The sequence below is a fragment of the Panthera tigris genome, chromosome A3 (genome assembly GCF_018350195.1).
Source record: "Panthera tigris isolate Pti1 chromosome A3, P.tigris_Pti1_mat1.1, whole genome shotgun sequence".
NCBI lineage: Eukaryota > Metazoa > Chordata > Mammalia > Carnivora > Felidae > Panthera > Panthera tigris.
The window spans coordinates 105,797,482-105,808,166 of record NC_056662.1 but is presented as its reverse complement, the minus strand read 5'-3'; positions in this window follow the sequence as shown (position 1 = coordinate 105,808,166).

Here is a 10,685-nt window from a genome sequence, read left to right as displayed (position 1 = left end):
AACATTTTGAAATAAACTTATAAATGCAATCTTCAAAATAATCCTAGGAGGTAAAGTAATGAAATGGTTTTTGCCTAAATCTGTTTTTCTGGTTGAAATAATAATACTGACTAGCAAAGTGATCTGTATTATTTTTAACACTCTATAGAACAAAGCATAGGAGGCTTTCTATACCAATATGAAAAAAAAGTCACATAAAATTTTGGTTAATTAGTAACTTACCCAAATATCCCTGATGCTATTCACAGTACCCAAATCTTCAGTGTTTCTATAACACTATACTTGTCCTATAAAAGCTATGACCCTTTAGAAAGTTCTGGGTTTGTCTCATCCCAATCCTTAACCCAGACCCTGAACTTCATCATATACTGAGGAAAGAAAACTTGCTCTCCAAATATCCAGGAGCCATATTGACCTTACCAAATGTTTCACAGAACAAAAAGGCATGGTTATTTTGCACACAGATAGCAAATTATTTAATGGATAGGCATCAAATATTTCTCTTCTCTCTTTCCCATCTCCTTGACCCCATCCCAATTGTCCTCTGCTAGTCTCTCCCTTCTCTTTTTAACAGAGAAACTCCACCAGGTTCTCATAATCCAAAGTTTCAGCAGACTCCATGCTTCTTAGTCTCTTGGTAGAATTATCACAGCATTCACAAAACAAATTAGAACATCTGTCTAGGCAAGACTGGACTTCTTACAACAATTAGATTTTTAAAAATGACTTTCCATATTGATATGTACATTTGATTTCACAGATTCCATATGAAGATCAAATAGTGGTTTTTTTTAGTTTTATTATATAATCCAAATAACCATAAACAATCCAGGTAATCACATACCGTAAGTTCAAGTGAATTGTTTCATGGCACTGTATACAAATAAGCATGTGTCTTGTTTACCGTTAATTTATACACATGGAAGCCTTAATGTTTTGAAGACACATAACCAACTAAAAGGTCCATCTAAATATTTATTTTGATGACTACTGACTTAACATTATTTCTTAGTAAAGATAAATATTTATCTATTCTGATTATGATTACAAAATTCAACTTGATTGCAGAATAAAATAATGACAAGGTGGGCAATCATCTTTTCAGATTCTCTTCTCAGCCCTACCCTTTATCTTCTATGCTAAATTCACTACTCATCAATTTCCTCATTAACTACATACTTTTTACTGGGGTGACAGATGAGGGAGGAGCCATAGTCCTAGTACTCAAAGTTTATTCACACTTGGGGAAAACACATACAACTCGGTCATCCTGCAAGCAAATACATGTGAAATCATTTATAAAAACACATTAATTTAAATATCATATAGAAAGGAATAAGTTCTGATTCATCTTCTCTTCTCTATCTTTACTTTTTATATAGGCAATCTTACTCAATTCCCTAACTTTAATAAAAGCTATATGATAATAACTCAAAAAGATATTTCTGAAACTCCAGGTATTATCTCTCATTTATCATGAAAGTATCAACTGATAGAACAGAGGAAGCATAAAATGGCTGAATCAAAAGAGAGATATTAGAATGGGGAAAATGGATAAAATAGAGATGATTAAAGAATATGCATGAAAGACAACCATTCCAGACAAGATGGAGAAATAGGGAACAGACTTACTTTCTGGCCTGAAGTTAACCAAAAATCGTGACAAAATATATATAATGAGACACACTTGACATTAGAAACTGAAGTACAGTGTTTCCAAATAGATGGTGGGAAACAAACAAGGTAAGGCTTAGAAGAACACACACTTTCGGCTTTGAGAGAATTGCTGGGTTACTGTCCAAGGAAGAGGTACCTACCAGACATTATGAATTGAAAAGACATGGCTGAGAATAAAAGGAGACAAATGCAGCTAGAATTTGCAGGAGACAAAGTCAGAGAAGAGAGAGCTGCACAAAGAAAGAATGCTGGAGATGTGCAGAAGCTCCCATCAACAATTCAGCACAGTTATGACCTGCCCACGGAAATGAAGAAACTACCCGAGGCCAAAAAAAGAGCCACTTGGAAAGATTAGGGGGAAGACTGACTGATACCCCATAAAGCGGAGAACAGTACCTACTCCTGCCAGCCAGAAGAGGAACCTTGTAATCCATGGAGTTCAGGTAGAGTACTCAGAAAGGGATGAATAAGTTATGGGAATAAAAGGCACAGCATACAGAATACAGTAATGGCATTCTACTAGGGTCGTATGGTGACAGATGACAGCTACGCTTATGGTAAGCACACCGTAATGTATAAGCCTGTCAAATCACTATGTTGTACGGCTGAAACTAAGGTAAACTGTGTGTCAACTGCTTTTGAATCAAAATATTAGAGTCAGGTAACAACAGATGTTGGCGAGGATGTGGAGAAAGAGGATCTCTTTTGCACTGCTGGTGGGAATGCAAACTGGTGCAGCCACTCTGGAAAACAGTATGGAGGTTCCTCAAAAAACTAAAAATAGAACTACCCTATGACCCAGCAATTGCACTACTGGGTATTTATCCAAGGGATACAGGTGTGCTGTTTCGAAGCGGCACAAGCACCCCAATGTTTGTAGCAGCACTAACAACAATAGCAAAGTATGGAATGAGCCCAAATGTCCATTGATGGATGAATGGATAAAGAAGAGGTAGTATATGTATTCAATGGAGTATTCCTCGGCAATCAAAAAGAATGAAATCTTGCCATTTGCAACTACGTGGATGGAACTGGAGGGTATTATGCTAAGTGAAATTAGTCAGTCAGAGAAAGACAAAAATCATATGACTTCAGTCCTATGAGGACTTTAAGAGACAAAACAGATGAACATAAGGGAAGGGAAGCAAAAATAATATAAAAACAGGGAGGGGGACAAAACAGAAGAGACTCTTAATATGGAGAACAAACAGAGGGTTGCTAGAGGGGTTGTGGGAGGGGGGATGGGCTAAATGGGTAAGGGGCATTAAAGGAATCCACTCCTGAAATCATTGTTGCACTATATGCTAACTAACTTGTATGTAAATTTAAAAAAAATAAAGAAAAATAAAAAATATTAAAGAGTAGATGAAGATTGTATTACAAAATAATTCTGAAGAGATGTATGCATGGAATGTGAGAAACTAAATACATTATTTAGAAAGAAAAAAGAAAGAAAGGGCTTGCTTCAGGAGTGTGCAGTAATTAGCTCTAGACCAGTGCTTCTCAAACAGACGGTTTTGATCCCCAGGGTACATTTGGAAATGTTCACAGAAATTTGGGGTTGTCGAACTGGAGGCGCAAGTGCTGTAGCATCCGGTGGGGAGAGTCCAGGGGTGCTACTAATCATCTTACACGCACAGCAGCCACAGTGAACTTCCCAGCTCCAAAGATTAACAACGCCAAAATTGAATAGCTCTTTCCTAGCATAAGACAGCTCTGGACTCACCTGACAAAATTTAAAAGCAAGATTCAAAAGGTTCCTCTCCTTTCCAAGTCAATTAACTGAGTCCCAGGACAAATTTCAACGTATTTACATGAATGCAAAAAATAGCCAGGACTCACAAGGTAATACTCACATTCTGTGGCGTCAAATAAAAACTGCCAGATATGCAAAGAAGGAAACACTGACCAATCATGAAAGAAAAAAATCAACGCAGATCTAACAGAGATGTTAGAATTAAGGTTTAAAAATAGTTATTATAACTCTATCCCATTTGTTTAAAAAGTTAAGCAGAGAAATGGAATATTTTAAAAAACACAAATCAAACATCTAGAGATGAAAACTATAAAAGGTGACATAAAAAAATACTTGATGGGTTAATAAAAAATTTGATATCGCAGTAGGAAAATGGTGAAATTGAATGCATAGCAACAGAAATGAACTAAATGAAAGACAGAAAAAAAGATTAAAGACAAGAAAAAGAACATAACATCAGTGAGCTGTGGACACTTTCAAGTAGCTACACATGCATGTAATAGAAGCTGTATTCTTCTGATTCCACACAGAAAAGTTATATAGAGATAAGAATTATTAAAACGTTAAAACAGAAGCAACCCAATTCAGATGCACTTGGAGGCCCTGAAGGAGAAGAATGGGTGGGGTAGAGACTGAGAAATATTTAAAGATTCAATAGCCAAAAATCCTTCAAAATGTAATGAAACTATAAGTCTATAGATCAAAGAAGGTCAAGGGCTACAAATGCAAGGAAAACTACATCAAGGCACATCCTAACCAAATTGCCTAAAATCAACGGTAAAGAGAAAACCTTAAAATCATCCAGAGGAGTGAGGCAGGAGACAGACTTTTAAGTGCTGACAGTACAAAATACTTGTGCACCTGTAATTCCATAATAAGCAGAAATACTATACCTTCTGAACTTGTATGAGGGAAACATTGAATTAGGGATAATATCAAAGGCATTATCCATAAAAAAAAACAAAATTATAGACTGGACTCCATCAAAATTTAGAACTTCTACTCTTTGAAAGACAGTGTTAAGAGAATGAAAAAATAAGCCACATACTGGGAGAAAATGCTTGCAAGCCATATGTCTGATAATGAACTCATACCCAAAATATTCTTGTAAATACTCAAAACTCAATAATAAAATAATAATAAAATAGGGCCAAAATATCTGAAGTGATACTTCTTCAGGAGCATGTGTGAATAACAAATGAGCACACAGAAAGATGTTCTATGTCACAGTCACTAGGGCAATGCAAATTAAACACAGGATGACACAGTGCCACCCACTAACAGAATGGCTAAAATTTTAAAGGAATGACACCACCAAGTGTTTGAGGATTTAGAGCAACTGGAACTTTGATATATTCCTACTAGGAATGAAGACGGCACAATCACTTTGGAAAACAATCTAGCAGTTCTTAAAATAATAAACATACACCTGCCAATAAACTCCGCCCTTTCATTCTGAGGTATTTCACCAAGACGAATGAAAGTATCTGTTCATACAAAGACTTGAACACAAATGTTCACAGCAGGTTTATTTGTAACAACCAGTAACTGGAAACAACCCAAATAAATATCCATCAATAGGTAAGTGATAAATGAATTATGGTATATCCATACAATGAAGTACTCCTCAGCAAGAAAAGTGAATGAATTTTGGGGGCACCTGGGTGGCTCAGTCAGTTAAGTGTCTGACTTCAGCTCAGGTCACGATCTTGCAGCTCGTGAGTTGGAGCCCCACATCAGGCTCTGTGCTGACAGTTCAGAGCCCGGAGCCTGCTTCAGATTCTGTGTCTCCCTCCCCCTCTGCCCCTCCCTGCTCACACTCTGTGTGTGTGTGTGTGTGTGTGTGTGTGTGTGTGTGTGTGTGTCTCAAAAAATAAAAAAAAGCATTAAAAATTTTTTTAAAAAGAAAAGTGAATAAATTTTTGGAACATGCTTCAACATGAATGAACCTTAAATAATTGCATGTTAATATTATATATAATAACTATTATATTATAGCTAGACCAAAAAATAGTACATTCTATTTGATTCCTTCTGCTTATGTAGAATTCTAGAAAACAAAAATGAATTTATAGCAAGAGAAAATAGATCAGTGTGGCTGCCAGAGGTTCAGACAGTGAGAGGGTGAGAGTGACCTGAAGGAGACAGTAACGAGTAGCACACAGGCACGGTGGGGAATTATGGACATGTTCGTTATCTTCATTCGGTTGATAATTTCACAGGTATATACATCTGTCAAAATACACTTCAAATATGTGCATTTATTATAAGTCAATTATACCTCAGTAAAGTCATTTTTTATATGAAATTTATTGTCAAATTGGTTTCCATACAACACCCAGTGCTCCTCCCAACAGGTGCCCTCCTAAATGCCCATCACCCACCCCCCATCAACCCTCAGGTTATTCTCAGTTTTTAAGAGTCTCTTATGGTTTGACTCCCTCCCTCTCTACCTTGTTTTTTTTTCCTTCCCCTCCCCCATGGTCTTCTGTTAAGTTTCGCAGGAACCACATAAGAGTGAAAACATATAGTATCAGTCTTTCTCTGTATGATTTATTTCATTTAGCATAACACTCTCCAGTTCCATCCACGCTGCTACAAAAGGCCATATTTCATCTTAAAACAAAATAAAGATGTGTACGTGGAGCTGGGTGGGGGATTAATAGAACTGGTCTGTGTGGTGGTCTTGGTGATTTCCCAATTTTAAGTCTGTGTTTAGAAAGTGATCTACTGCAGGACTGTCAGTTAGAGAGGGATGATGAAGACTTTTGTTAATAGTCTCCTAAAAGACATTACTGGAGGCTCCTGGGTGGCTCAGTTGGTTAAGCGTCCGACTTCGGCTCAGGTCACGATCTCGTGGTCTGTGAGTTCGAGCCCCGCGTCGGGCTCTGTGCTGATGGCTCAGAGCCTGGAGCCTGTTTCAGATTCTGTGTCTCCCTCTCTCTCTGCCCCTCCCCCGTTCATGCTCTGTCTCTCTCTGTCTCAAAAATAAATAAACGTTAAAAAAAATTTTAAAAAGACATTACTGGAGCTTTTTTATGTTTTTAACTTTCTTAATTTTAAAAATGTCTATTTTGTTCCATTTCTTTGTTCTTCCCAGTGTTTCTTTGCCTCTTCTTCATCAAAACCAACTCGGGCTCGTTAGGGAGTAAGAAGAATCTATTTTGGAAAAAATATTTCCCTGTTTTGAAACACAAACATATGGAATTAATGCAAAGGGTCATTTTACTTGTTTCTAAGAAGAGAAAAAAGTCTCTGACCTTCCTCCTAGCAATTGATTCTCATTATAATGCACAATCTTCCAAAGCATCGTAAACTACCTGAAATCAGTTTAGTGTTTCCATGACAAGGAGTTATTTAAGTCAATATGTTCCTTGTATTATTTCAGGAAGGTGCTAATTCATAGAAAAATGAACATTTTCTGGTCATTTTCTTCTGGAATACTTTAGTTTTATTATGTTATTGTGTCATCACTTTTTTTTACGTGATTTTCACGCAGAAAGTACTAAATTATCTGAAATAGGAAGACTAATAAACCTAAAAGAGATGAAAGCAGCTGCTTGTGCTGGGGTTTTGAGATGGTAGGCCAATCTGACCTGCTGGGGACCTTCCTCCTGGCAACAAATTCTGGCACTCTTGAGTTGAAATCTGAAACCCTATACTTTAAACATGATTCTGACATAGCTGACAAATTCAATATCTTCATGAATTTACCCACTCCCATTTAGTTGTTCTTTTAATCGGGGTCAGTGGAGAACCCATTATGCCCAAAATATTCTAACAGAATCCATATATAGTTAAAAGGTGAAAGAAAGTTCCAGTGCTTGCCTGCAGGGAGTTTATGTCTGGTTTCTCTATATAAGACAAATGGTAAAGAAGAAAGCAAGTACGTGAAGTTACAACCCAAATGATTATACACTTTTTTAAAAAAACAAGAACAAAAACAAAACCAAAAATCTAGAAATGGGGGCTCCTGGGTGGTTCAGTTGGTTGAGTGTCCCACTCTTGATTTCAGCTCAGATCATGATACCAGCCCCTATGTTGGGCTCCATGCTGAATGTGAAGTCTACTTAAGATTCTCTCTCTCTCTCTCTCTCTCTCTCTCTCTCTCTCTCTCTCTCTCTCTCTCCCCCTGCTCCTACTCTCTTTCTGTCTAAAATATATATATATATATATATAAAATTCTAGAAATGGAAGTAAAAAAGGATAGTAATGAATCACAAAGTAAACTTATGGTATAGTTACTTTTGTTAGCCAGCCTTCAAGATGGCTTCCAATAATCCCTTCCCACCCCCTACATTAGATAAGACTGATCTATGTAATGAAAAGGATATTGCAAAAAATGTTGGGGGATGACTTCAGAGGCTAAGTAGAAAAAGCACATGGCTTCTGTCTTGGAGCACTTGTCTGCAAGAAGCTAGCTGCCAGGTTGTACCTACCCTTAAGTAGCCATAATGTAATGGTCCACATGATGAGTAACTGAGGCCTCCTACCAAAAGCCAGCTCCAACATGAAAGTCACATGGATGAGCCATCTTGGAAATAGATTCTCCAGCACTAGGTAAGCCTTCAGATGAATGCAGTTACGACCAGTATCCAAACTGCAAACTGACAGAAGACCCTGAACCAGGACCACCCAGCTAAGCCACTCTCAAATTCCTAACCCACAGAAACTGGTAAACACAGTAAATGTTCAGTGCTATTTTAAGCTGCTTGAGGATAATTAGTTATACAGCAAAGATGCTTAATGAAGTTAGACATAGCTTGGAATCAAGAGTTGGCTCTATTGTCTATGAGCATGGTCAAGTCACTTACCCTTGTCTAAGCCTTATTTTATTCAAATGTGAAATAGATGTGTTATCCAACTGTAAATATCTTATCACTCTGATAAATAAGATAAATAAAAGTATTTTGAAAATAAGAATTTTGCAAAACTTAGGATATCATGATTTCCTTTCTTTATATAGGAATTCCACATTTTCTGACTGTTAACTCTTCTATTTCTTGATTTGGTAGAGGAAACGTGGTTAGCAGAGCAAATCTTGGGTAAGGCAGCCTCACACGTGTGTCAGGCATAATGTTAAGGGGTTGATGGCAACCACACAACAAACAAAGAACAAATAAACAAAGAAAACACCCTGTTACTAGAAGAGATTGAGTTTGAAAGATTGTGAGAGAATAAACATGGGGAAAGACTATATCTTCCTCTAAAGATACATAGTCTTCCTTTGAAGATTTTGGGAGCTATAAAATTGTCTTCTTATTGGTTCTGTTGCCACATTTCCATTTATCCAGGTTCTTATTTCCTGTTTTATGCTACTTATTTCCTCTTTCTTCTTCTGTGGGAATCTTACATTTCACAGGGATTCCTTTATAGTTAAACATTTCTGCATTTATCTTGATATAAAACCTTACAATTATCTCACCTGTAAAACTGTGAGTTTTGTTGTTTCAAAGTGAAGAATCATTTTGTGATTCCTCTTACTCACAAAAGTATTTGAGTACTTAGCATGTTTTTCTTTCTTTCTTTAAACCATGCCTAGAGGTTTTACAATATGTATGAATTTCTTCTCTTTGTTTCTATAGGCTTTCCCCCTTTAACCTTTGTCAGTATCTTCCAGGCCTGAAACTCTAAACATTTGCATCTAAAAATCATAGTACTAAAAATGTTGTTCAGCTATGCTCTAATTGCTATTGTCCTCTTGATTAAATACGGTGTTAGATGACAGAATTGGAGAAACTCAATTTTTATGTATTATGCATGGTATAAATCATCTCTGCACATATACTTGTTACTTAAATGTGAGACTACTACTTGGAAAAACAGTACTTGTGTTAGTTTGTGTAAAAAATAAAAAATATTGTGCTCATTAACACTGTGCTTTTTAGTTTCTGGACATCCATCAACTTTCTATCTCCTTTGGACTCTGCGAAGAGAAATTAACTCATAAATATATGTCATCACTCTGTATTTAATGGTCTATAATTTTCTGACTTTAATCTTTCATGCTTTCTTCTTGTTGACCTGGAGACTATGAGTTGACAAAATAGTCAAAATTAATTTGGCATACAAACTGGCATAAAAATTTCTTCTTTTTTTCATCTTGCAAAAGTTGTACAATCTCTACCTCACACAAAGAGGATTTGTAGAAGGAGACACAGAAGGAAAAACAGGAGGTAAAAGCCTTTTGTATTCAGGTCCCCCCACCCCTTTCTTTAATGCATAAAAGGCCTTGCTATGTCTGGGAGTATATGAGGATGTTAAATGTGCAGTCTCATTGACTGCAGAAGAATCAGGAAGGAGGGGTTTATTTTTGCTTTGCTTTGCCCTGTGTTCATTTTTCCTGTTGCATAAGCTTTTTATCTACATTAATTTTAGCCTCCAAAGATGTTTTGCATAACACAGAATTATAATGTAGTGTCTAAAATAGTGCTGCAAACCATAGTTTCAAATACATTAGGAAGATGAATCATTTCCTTAACATGGGCCAGTGTGTTATTTGAAACGATTACTTATGAGACAGAAGCAATACATAATTAAGCAGCATGTGATGAGCAAAAAAAAAAAAAAAATCAAGGAAATTCAAACAATAAATGCTTCTTCAGTTCTTCATAGAGGATAGGAGAAAACTGCTGCTCCTTCACATTCCCATTTTGAAATAAAGGGGTGTTGAGTTCCGTAACTATGTATTCCAGTAATGAGTAGAAAGATCTGGGCCACAGAAATGAAGAAATGGGCTGAGGCTGCTTTACATCATTTTGGGTTATAAATCTTCTACAAATCTGTTACTGGGTATACATTATTGTGTTGAATCTATTTCTCTATTGGAGTTTTACTTCGTGTGTGTGTGTGTGTGTGTGTGTGTGTGTGTGTGTGTGTGTGTGCACTTACATTTTTTTTTTACCCCTCTTGAAACAGCTTTAAAATCAAAGTCTGCTCCAATTCTGAACAGCAAGAGGAAAGGGAAAGGGGTTAGCGATCTGTAATGCATTCAAGTCTGTAAGAGTCTTGGATATTTTCTCCAGACTTTCTCTCTTAACGGCTATACCACTACCACCGTGAATACTAATGACATGTAATAGAGGGCATCAATCATGGTCCATCCAGGCGAGGGACGTAAGTATGTACAAAGTAATAGTCCCTCTGGCTTAATGAAACCTTCTCAAAGAAAAACTATTTGTATTCAAATTCAGGTAAACTATCAGAGAGCTTGTAAAGGAGAAAGATAACAGTTCTTATCTGACTCTCAAAA